Source organism: Oncorhynchus mykiss, chromosome 13 (assembly GCF_013265735.2).
Source record: "Oncorhynchus mykiss isolate Arlee chromosome 13, USDA_OmykA_1.1, whole genome shotgun sequence".
Lineage (NCBI taxonomy): Eukaryota > Metazoa > Chordata > Actinopteri > Salmoniformes > Salmonidae > Oncorhynchus > Oncorhynchus mykiss.
This window is the reverse complement of record NC_048577.1, coordinates 24,530,115-24,542,403: the sequence shown is the minus strand read 5'-3', so window position 1 is coordinate 24,542,403 and position 12,289 is coordinate 24,530,115.

Genomic DNA, 12,289 nt, shown 5'->3' with positions numbered 1-12,289 from the left:
AGAACTGAAAAAGTGTGTGCGAGCAAGGAGGCCTACAAACCTGACTCAGTTACACCAGCTCTGTCAGGAAGAATGGGCCAAAATTCACCCAACTTATTGTGGAAGGCTATCTGAAACGTTTGACCAAAGTTAAACAATTTAAAGGCAATGCTACCAAATTCTAATTGAGTGTATGTAAACTTCTGACCCACTGGGAATGTGATGAAAGAAATAGAAGCTGAAAAATATCATTCTCTCTACTATTATTCTGACATTTCACATTCTTAAAGTAAAATGGTGATTCTAACTGACAGGGAATTGTCACTAGGATTACATGTCAGGAATTGTGAAACTGAGTTTAAATGTATTTGGCTAAGGTGTATGTAAGCTTCCAACTTCAACTCTATTTGCTTTTATATAGGAACATATTGTTAAATAGAAATAAATAATTTAAGCTGTTTTTAGATGGATTTTATATTGACATTGCTAGCTATTGATGTACCTCAGCCAGAGAGTTTGATTTAAACTAATGTTATCTAGCAAGCTAACTGTTATTGTAGCTGCTTCCTGTTTGTATTTTCTGTTTGATTATCTTTTATCTTTCCAACCAGGCGAAGTACTACGAAGGCACCACTGATCTCGACAAGAGACGCAACATTCATAGGGGAGCAGAGAAATTCACAATTCAGCGTACCGTTGAGCAGTTCATTTCTATTAACTTACTGTTACTGTTATATCACTGGAAGGATTTATGTACGACCATTTTCCATCTAGCTAACGTTATTTGCTCATCTACATGTCACTAGTTATACATTTAGTTATATGTCTGTCACATTGATAAGTTAACCCTGATCAATCAAATGGATAGGTCTAAGCAATTATGGTAACTCCAACTGGCCTTATATAGGTGTCTTCGCTAGACAGAGAGAGACCCAAACAGAAAGAGAGCGAGGAAGAAAGTGAGAAAGAAAGTGACAGGGAGAGAGATGGAGAGCGAGAGAAAGACAGCAGTGCAAATTGACTTAGCCTTTAGTATTTCAATGACTCTTGTCTTCCAACTTGTTAGGCAATCACATATACCTACAGGGGAATGATGCACAGCCGCACATGAGGGTAATTTTCGCTAAGGAGGAGAAGGAGGCGGCGCTGACAGATGCATGCTGGACATTTCGGAGTGAAGCGCATGATTGCCAAAATCAGCCTACGCTTCTTCTGGCGTGGGATTGTCAAGGATGTGGACAGCTGGGAAAGTCAAATAACCTTTTGTTTATCAATCACATGCTATTAAATCTGAAATGATTATGATTTTGATGAATGTCATATCAGAGCGCACACAGTGTTTTCAATGTGTCACTTTGTGCTTATAGGTCAGTACCTGTCTAACCTGACAGAAGTTTGAGAGCGTGAAGACTGTGGCGCCAGAGTTGAAGCCCATCAAAGTTGTTTCACCATGGCTGGCACAATTTGAGTGAGTGTGTCACAATTTAAATTTTGCATTGATAAATTGTTTTTTCAATGCTTACTTTATTTGACCCACCAGAAGATATGTAAGAGAGGTATTTGTAATAATATGAAATATATATATTTGCATATTTCTGTTATCAATCAAGCTGAGACTGAACATCAACAAGGCACAGGATAAGCAGAAGGAGAGCTACCGGAGGAGAATCAAGAAGGGGACCAAGTGCTTTGACATCCGTGCAAATGACTTGGTTTGGAAGAAGGATGAAAGGATGAAAGGAAGGCGAGACCTGGGAAATCTCGTTGCTCTTTCGCTCCTAGCTGGGGTCAACATCCTTTAAGGTGAATATAAAAAATCTCAGAAAACTATTTGAATTTGCACCCCAAATATCCAGAAACTAGTTTTAGTTTTCCTAACACTGGCATTTTTCTCTTTGTCTTCATAAGGGTTACCTGGGTGGAAGCCAACAATATTCTCCAGTTGGAGCAGTTGGACGGTCGACCACTGAAAGCCCTGACGCCCTACACTTCGGTGAAGCCCGTGAGACAAAGCATGCTAAGCTGTGGTTGACTTTTGAGAAAGCAAGCAATGTTAGTTATGCTGAGCTCATAAACATGTACATCTTCAATTTACCTCTCCAAATGACTTTAGGGCTGTCAACCGCCCGAGCCACCCAGGAGGTATCCAATCCACCAGAGCCAGTAAGTTCGGATCAGTCTGATTCTCTGTGCTCTGAGTTGGAAGGGGACCAGCTTAAGGTAGGCTATACTTTCAAAAACTGTTGAAAAGTGTATATCTCCCCTTCATAACACTGTACTAATCCATCAAATGTTCTCATAGGTGGCTTGCGTCGGACTGGAGGAACAGGGACAGGTAAGTCCAGTCACTGGACAAGAAGATCACTAGTGAGGAGTTCTCATCACTTTTGTCTCGTGTTTTCCCCACCCTTGTTTTCACTGCTTGGCCGGCTCCCCACTTCACTGTATCTTGTGGTAAATTGTATGTTATTGTAAATAACGCTAATAACCAGTTGTAATATTGTTTTTAATTTGTATAAAGATGTGTTTTCTTGCAGACATTGGCTGTGAAGTTGGTAAGTATGCAGCACATGTATCTGTCTTTTATTCCAAGTAAATATATTAATTGCAAGTACCATTTTCAATTGACAGTCAATTTGACAGTTCAGTTGCCCAGTTCCTTACCACATCCTTCGAGCGTCAGAGCTGGTGTAGTACGATTCAATCTTAATCCTGTATAGACGCTTTGCTTGTTTGATGGTTCATCTGAGGGCATAGCGGGATTTCTTATAAGCGTCCAGATTAGTCCCCCGCTCCTTGAAAGTGGCAGCTCTAGCCTTTAGCTCAATGCGGATGTTGCCTGTAATCCTTGGCTTCTGGTTGGGATATGTACGTACAGCCACTGTGGGGATGACTTCATCAATGCACTTATTGATGAAGATGATGACTGATGTGGTGTACTCCCCAATGCCATTGGATGAATCCCGGAACATTTTCCAGTCTGTGCTAGCAAAACAGTCCTGTAGTGTAGCATCCGCGTCATCTGACCACTTCCGTATTGAGCGAGTCATTGGTACTTCCTGCTTTAGTTTTTGATTGTAAGCAGGAATCAGGAGGATATAATTATGGCCTATATGCCAAATGGAGGGTGGGGGAGAGCTTTGTATGCATCTCTGTGTGTGCAGTAAAGGTGGTCTAGGATTTGTTTTCCCCCCTGGTTGCACTAATAAAAATGTGGTAAAACTGATTTAAGTTTACCTGCATTAAAGTCCCCGGCCACTAGGAGCACCGCTTTTGGGTGAGCATTTTCTTGTTTGCTTATGGCCTTATAGAGTTGGTTGAGAGCGGTCTCAGTGCCAGCTTCATTTTGTGGTGGTAAATAGACAGCTATGAATAATACAGATGAGAACTCTCTTGGTAGATAGTGTGGTCTGCAGCTTATCATGAGGTACTCTACCTCAGGCAAGCAATACCTTGAGACTTCTTTAATATTAGACATTGCACCCCAGCTGTTATTGACAAAAAGACACACACCCCCAACCCTTGTCTTACCAGACGTAGCGCCTCTGTTCGGCCGGTGCATGGAAAATCCCGCTAGCTTTATGTTGTCCGTATCTTGGTTCAGCCACGTCTTAGTGAAACATAATATGTTACCGTTTTTAATGTCCTGTTGGTAGTAGATAATCTTAAAAGTAGGTCATCAATTTTATTTTCCAATGATTGCACGTTTGCAAGAAGAATGGAAAGATTTGGGAATTTACTCGCTCGCATCGGAATTCTCAGAAGGATCCCGAATCTGCGTCCCCTTTTCCGGCGTATTTTCTTCACGCAAAAGGCGTGGATTTGGGCCTTTTCTAGTGAAAGCAGGATATCCTTCTCGTCGGACTCATTAAAGTAAAACGTTTCTTCCAGTCCGTGGTGAGTAATCACTTTTCTGATATCCAGACGATCTTTTTGAACATAAGAGACGGTTGCAGCAACATTATGTACACAATAAGTTAAAAAATAAGTTACACAAAATGCCCCAAAAAATAACAAAATAGCACAATTGTTTGGGAGAATGTAAAACGTCAGCCATGTTCTTCGGCATCATTTCACATTCAATGCTAGAGTTTTGGGTTCAATTCCCACCGGGGACCAGTAGAAACATTTATGTACTGACTGCTGTAAATTGCTCTGGATAAGAGCATCTACTAAAATATAAAAGGAATGAATAGACCATTTCAATTTACACGTAGAAATAAATTGCATTTGCAAAGTATTTCAATAAACTGGAAAACATATCAAGCAGGTATTTTCATATTCCACAAGTATTATCATATTAACTGTTTTGTACAGATAATTATCAGACTCAAGTTACAAATGCTGTTAAGCACTAACATACGCCTCTCGAGTGGCGCAGAGGACTAAGACTTTGCATCGCAGTGCTAGAGGCATCACTACAGATCCGGGTTCAATCCCAAGCTGTGTCGCAGCTGGCCGTGACCGGGAGACCCATGAGGTGGTGTACACTTGGCCCAGTGTCATCCAGGTTAGGGGATGGTTTGGCCGGCTGGGATGTCCTTGTCCCATCATGCTCTAGCAACTCCTTGTTGTGGCCAGGCGCGTGCACGCTGACTTCGGTCGCCAGCTGTATTATATTTCCCCGACACAGTGGTGCTTCTGGGTTAAGCGAGCAGTGTGTCAAGAAGCAGTGCGGCTTGGCAGGTTGTGTTTCAGGGGACGCATGGCTCTCGACCTTCCCATGTCCGTACGGGAGTTGCAGCGACGGGACAAGATTGTAACTACCAATTCGATATCACGAAAAAGGTGGTAAAAATAATACATTTAGTATACATTTTTTTCACAAAAGTAGTACACGGGGCCTTTACTAGTCCATTTTTTCTGCATTGGAGAGATTTGTGCCACTGACTTAATATAAGGGCACAAGGCAGATGGTTGAGCTCTGATATTTGTTATACCAAAAGGGGTAGGCAAAAGGCAGGTCGGGGACAGGCAAGAGTTCATAAACCAGGTCAGAGTCCAAACAGTACCAGGGGATAGGCAGGCTCGAGGACAGGCAGAGTGGTCAGGCAGGTGGATTCGGCGTCAGGGCAGGCAAGGGTCAAAACCAGGAGGGCTAGGAATAAACAGAGACTGAGAAAAATAGGAGCTAGGAGAAACGCTGGTTGACTTGGCAAAACAATACGAACTGGCACAGAGACAGGAAACACAGGGATAAATACACCAGGGACAATCACAAAGACAGGTGACACTTAGTCTGGCTTTAATTCCAGTTTGACTACAAATTAATTATTGATATGCTGGATTCAAAACTCCATCTCAACCAAGATCTAAGGTAAAGAATAGGATTAAGCCAGTGGCTCAGATGCAAATATCCAAGCACATCTTCTTAGGGTTACAGTATTTATTTAACCTTAAAATTAGTAACACATCCATGGCCACATTTTGAGGTTATCGTTACTAAATGTCTTATGCAATCATAGAAAATGTGCAAGCTCAAGATGGCATTCAAAGGTTGCAGGTCTGTGGAGTTCTTCACAATTGTTATAATAATCTGTTGCGAACAGCACTACTCACTTGCACTATGTACTTTGAATGTTATCTCAACTGCAATCCTGGTCAATTGGTTGTGCAATAACAAATGCTTGCTAACTGTGATAACACGTTAAATTGTTGTATAAATACAAAATATTTGAAATTGTGTTCCCATTTCAACATTGTTGTGCTTTTAAACGGTTGAAAGCACAATAATAACACATTTAGATGAGAACTAAACCAAAAATCAGACATTGTATTTCCATTGGAATGTGATTGTGCTTTTAGATGGTTGAAAGCATAGTGATAACACATTGGGAATTCAACAAACTCCTGTCTATGTTTTTGACTGGGCGAATAAAAGTCGAAATCTCATCGATCAACGTCTCAACCAAATACTACCTACGTTTCCACGTTGAAGTTGTGGGCCCAGTGAGTAGCGCCTGAACAGTGTCGGCAGTCAATCTCTTTTGTGTTGACACAGCAGAGACCTTGAAGTCATCAGCCACTCCAAACCAGAAGGTGGCAGTAGCGTGGTTTGATACTGTCATGTCTGCTCCTCCCCTCCGGAGTACAACTTCGCCAGAGTACTAACCATTATTCTTGTGTCTCGGCGCACTGCCTTACGTTAGTGTTGTGTTCTTGGTTTTGTTGTTTTATTAAAACATTTCACCTGCACCTGCTTCAATTCACTGCCCCATCATTACAATTAGCAAGCTGTTCTAAAAGCATTTGGTGCTACATTGTGCTGCACTGACCACCCCATTTGTTTCATATGAAGTGTGTGTGACTGCCTTGCTCAGTAATCGCTAAGTAACTAATAAGATGGGTTTGATAATGTGCACTAACAAAAAATCCTTCTTCCAGCACAAAACTCCGTAGCTAGATGTAAAGTCTTTCTCTAGAAAAAAAATATGCATTATGCAGCTTTATTGTTTTAGAACAATTAGATTAGGCCGGGAAAAAATGCCCTGGTCTTTCCTTTTCAATTGTCACTTGTCAGCTCCCCCACATAAATGTTCGAGCTCTCTGATTGGCTCAAAGTCAAGTTGTTGGCCACTGCCAATTCTACAAGTAGAAACGGTAGGTTCGTCGGTACCAGGTCAGTACACAGCAAGTAGTCCTTTGTTCTAGCAAGAGAAGGAACAGCTTCTTACTGTAATAAGTACCTATCGGCAGGGCCGGCATTATGGGTGGGCCTTAGGGGCCTGGACAGGCCTCAGTCTTACCTTACCTCATTGCTGTCCTAGTAAAATATTTGACTTTGGATCATTTATTTGACCGAGCCGTGCGCCAACAGAAAGACGCATCCATCTCAGACAAAGTATCCGAGCGAGCAAAACAGCGACCCTTTGTCTCAGTATGTGTATGCCCATGCATCTGATGCTGTCTGGTAAAAAAAATAAAAGTTTTACATGCAAATGTATTTGTTTATTTGGATCCCCATTAGACAAACATTCTATACTCTATTGTCCAGACAGCATCAGATACATGGGCTACACATAGTAAAACAGAGGTTTGCTGTTTCGCTCACTGGGATGCTTTCTCCGGTGAGATTGTTTCGGAAGTCCAGAGAGGATGTGAATAAAACGTTTTAAAAAATTCCTCATTATGTTGAGATCACGACTTATTTATGTAATGATCACCACATAACAAAAGTTGTTTTGTCAAGATCAGGATATCCTCAAAGTACCTCACATCATCCATTGATTTGTTCAGATGCACGATAACCACATCATCGAGGAGCCCTGTGGCTGCTTTGGTTGTAATGACCTCGTGGGGCGGGGCATTTAATGCCTGACAGGCAGCTCTATCTCCCAGGCTGCGTGCCACCCCTAATACCACAGCCATGGCTAGTCTTGTGAACTAGCTAGTTAGCTAGGTAGTCTTGTTAGCAAGCTAGCTTGCTCTCTCTGCTGGTTGTTAGCTTGCATAACTGATATGTGTATAATTCTGAAAGTATTCAGACACCTTGACTTTGTCCACATTTTGTCATGTTACAGCCTTATTCTAAAATGAATTAAATACATTTTTCCCCTCACCAATCTACACAAAATACCCCATAATGACAAAGAAAAAAACATTTTTTTATGAGAAAAAAACGAAACAAATAACCTGAAATATTACATTAACATAATTATTCATAATTATTCAGACCCTCAACGTCAAGGACAAAAATCACAAGAATGGTTTACAAAGAAAATCATCCAAAAGGACTAATTCGAGGTAAAAAGGAGTTGGAACACTCAACAAAAAAGGCAGAGATTGATTTCTTATTGCTCACTTTAATCCATTGTACAGGATGTGGACAGGTGACTGACGTTTCGACATCAGGCTGATGTCTTCCTCAGTGACCTGACTATTGCACTTAAATCTTATTTATAGCCAAGTGGCTCATTGAGACACAACAATATAAAAAAAATCATAACGATAATATATTTCAAGGTAAATGGCAAATTATAGTGCATAATAAAAAGAGAAGAAAATCAATCAATCAAATATATTTATAAAGCCCTTTTTACATCAGCAGATGACACAAAGTGCTTATACAGAAACCCAGCCTAAAACCCCAAACAGCAAACAATGCAGGAAGAACCATAGAGAGAAACCAGGCTCTGAGGGATGGCCAGTTCTCTTCTGGCTGTGCCGGGTGGAGATTATAAGAGTACATGGCCATTAAGGCCAAATCGTTCTTCAAGATGTTCAAATGTTCATAGATGACCAGCAGAGTCAAATAATAATGACACGGGTTGTAGAGGGTGTTTCGGTAATCAAGTGGCCATGTCAAAATATACATAGACACAATCCAGAGACACAGAAAATACTGTAGCATAGTAGGCTTATAATACAGTTGAAGTCTGAAGTTCTTGTTAACAAACTATAGTTTTGGCAAGTGGGTTAGGACATCTACTTTGTGCATGACAAGTAATTTTTCCAACAATTCCAAAAAAAGCCAGACTACGGTTTGCAACTGCACATGTGGACAAAGGTTGTACTTTTTGGAGAAATGTCCTCTGGTCTGACAAAAATAGAACTGTTTGGCCATAATGACCATCGTTATGTTTGGAGGGAAAAATGGGAGGCTTGCAAGCCGAAGAACACCATCCCAACCATGAAACATACAGGGGTGGCAGCATCATGTTGTGGGGGTGCTTTGCTGCAGAAGGGACTGGTGCACTTCACAAAATACATGGCATCATGAGGAGGAAAATTATGTGGATATATTGAAGCAACATCTCAAGACATCAGTCAGGAAGTTGAAGCTTGGTCACAAATGGGTCTTCCAAATGGACAATGACCCCAAGCATACTTCCAAAGTTGTGGCAAAATGGCTTAAGGACAACAAAGTCAAGGTATTGGAGTGGCCATCACAAAGCCCTGGCATCAATCCCCTAGAAAATGTGTGGGAAGAACTGAAAAATCATGTGCAAAGCATGTGCAAGCAAGGAGGCCTACAAACCTGACTCAGTTACAGCAGCTCTGTCAGGAGGAATATAACAAAATTCACCCAACTTATTGTGGGAAGCTGAAATAAAGAAAGAAATAGAAGCTGAAATAAATCATTCTCTCAACTATTACTCTTCATCACATTCTTAAAATGAAGTGGTGGTCCTAACTGTATGTTATAACAAAAGCACATCCTCAGTCATTTCTTATCTGAAGCTGAAAAGTCCAAAAAAGTCCAATGCTCAATAGTGCCACTAGGCAGGATATACACTGAGTGTACAAAATATTGAGTTGCAGCCCATTTTGCCCTCAGAACAGCCTCAATTCGTTGGGGCATGGACTCGACACGGTGTCAAAAACATTCCACAGGGATGCTGGCCCATGTTGACTCCAATGCTTCCTACAATTGTGTCAAGTTTTCTGGATCTCCTTTGGGTGGTGGACAATTCTTGAAAAACACGGCAGCGTTTCAGTTCTTGACACCCTTAAGCGGTGCGCCTGGCACCTACTACCATACCCCATTCAAAGGCACTTAAATATTTTGTCTTGCTCTTTTACCCTCTGAATGGCACACATACAATCCCTGCCTCAAAATGGCGCCGGAAGAAATGGCAGCAGTTTTACGGCCGCCCAACCAATTGTGCTGTTATGTGTTTTTTTCATGTTATTTGTAACTTATTTTGTACATAATGTTTCTGCAACCATATCAGGACAGCGATCACTCACCTCGGATTAGACAAAGATTTTTTCTACAACAAAGACAACGCACAACACATTCTCCAAACACCCCACAGGACCGACATCCCCGCTATTTGCAAGAGGAAGCGATGCAAGTACAGAGGTCAAAGAGCCGGATGGATGCCTGGTCAGGACCCGGAGAAGGCGACTGGGAAAGCTGCCGTTACCGTCAATACTACTCGCCAACGTGCAATCATTGGACAATAAATTAGACGAGGTATGATCACGAATATCCTACCAACGGGACATCAAAAACTGTAATATCCTATGTTTCACGGAATTGTGGCTGAATGACGACATGGATATTCAGCTAGCGGGATATACGCTGCACCGGCAAGATGGAACAGCGCACGGGGGGGGGGGGGATATTTGTAAACAACAGCTGGTGCACGAAATCTCTAGATTTTGCTCGCCTGAAGTAGAGTATATTGTGATAAATTGCAGGCCACACTACTTGCCTAGAGAGTTTTCAGCTATACTTTTCGTGGCTGTTAATTTACCACCACAGACAGATGCTGGCACTAAGACCGCACTCAGTCAGCTGTATAAGGAAATAAGCAAACAGGAAACCACTCACCCAGAGGCGGCGCTCCTAGTGGCCGGAGACTTTAATGCAGGGAAACTTAAATCAGTTCTACCAAATTTCTATCAATATGTTAAATGTGCAACCAGAGGGAAAACAATTATAGATCACCTATACTCCACACACAGAGACACGTACAAAGCTCTCCCTCGCCCTCCATTTGGAAAATCCGACCACAACTCTATCCTCCTGATTCCTGCTTACAAGCTAAAATTAAAGCAGGAAGCACCAGTGACTCGGCCTATAAAAAAGTGGTCAGATAAAGCAGATGCTAAACTACAGGACTGTTTTGCTATCACAGACTGGAACATGTTCCGGGATTCTTCCGGTGGCATTGAGGAGTACACCACATCAGTCACTGGCTTTATCAATAAGTGCATTGAGGACGCCGTCCCCACAGTGACTGTACGTTCATACCCCAACCAGAAGCCATGGATTACAGGCAACATTCGCATTGAACTAAAGGGTAGAGCTGCCACTTTCAAGGCGCGGGACTCTAACCCGGAAGCTTACAAGAAATCCTGCTATGCCCTGCGACGAACCATCAAACAGGAAAAGCGTCAATACAGGGCTAAGATTGAATCACACTACACCGGCTCCGACGCTCGTCTTATGTGGCAGGGCTTGCAAACTATTACAGACTACAACGGGAAGCACAGCTGCGAGCTGCCCAGTGACACGAGCCTACCAGATGAGCTAAATCACTTCTATGCTCGCTTTGAGGCAAGCAACACTGAGGCATGCATGAGAGAATCAGCTGTTCCGGACGACTGTGTGATCACGCTCTCCGTAGGCGACGTGAGTAAGACCTTTAAACAGGTCAACATACACAAGGCTGCGGGGCCAGACGGATTACCAGGACGTGTGCTCCGGGCATGTGCTGAACAAGTGGTGTCTTCACTGACATTTTCAACATGTCCCTGATTGAGTCTGTAATACCAACATGTTTCAAGCAGACCACCATAGTCCCTGTGCCCAAGAACACAAAGGCAACCTGCCTAAATGACTACAGACCCGTAGCACTCACGTCCGTAGCCATGAAGTGCTTTGAAAGGTTTGTAATGGCTCACATCAACACCATTATCGCAGAAACCCAAGACCCACTCCAATTTGCATACCGCCCAAACAGATCCACAGATGATGCAATCTCTATTGCACTCCACACTGCCCTTTCCCACCTGGACAAAAGGAACACTTATGTGAGAATGCTATTCATTGACTATAGCTCAGCGTTCAATACTATAGTACCCTCAAAGCTCATCACTAAGCTAAGGATCCTGGGATTAAACACCTCCCTCTGCAACTGGATCCTGGACTTCCTGACGGGCCGCCCCCGGGTGGTGAGGGTAGGTAGCAACACATCTGCCACGCTGATCCTCAACACTGGAGCGCCACAGGGGTGCATGCTCAGTCCCCTCCTGTACTCCATGTTCACCCACAATTACATGGCCTGGCACAACTCCAACACCATCATTAAGTTTGCAGACGACACAACAGTGGTAGGCCTGATCACAGACAACGACGAGACAGCCTATAGGGAGGAGGTCAGAGACCTGGCCATGGGGTGCCAGAATAACAACCTATCCCTCAACGTAACCAAGACTAAGGAGATTGTGGACTACAGGAAAAGCACGCCCCCACTGAGCACGCCTCCATTCTCATCGACGGGGCTGTAGTGGAGCAGGTTGAGAGCTTCAAGTTCCTCGGTGTCCACATCAACAACAAACTAGAATGGTCCAAACACACCAAGACAGTCGTGAAGAGGGCACGACAATGCCTATTCCCCCTCAGGAAACTAGAAAAATTTGGCATGGGTCCTGAGATCCTCAAAAGGTTCTACAGCTGCAACATCGAGAGCATGGTTGCATGACTGCCTGGTACGGCAATTGCTCGGCCTCTGACCGCAAGGCACTACAGAGTATAGTGCGTATGGCCCAGTACATCACTGGGGCTAAGCTGCCTGCCATCCAGGACCTCTATACCAGGCGGTGTCAGAGGAAGGCCCTAGAAATTGTCAAAGACCTC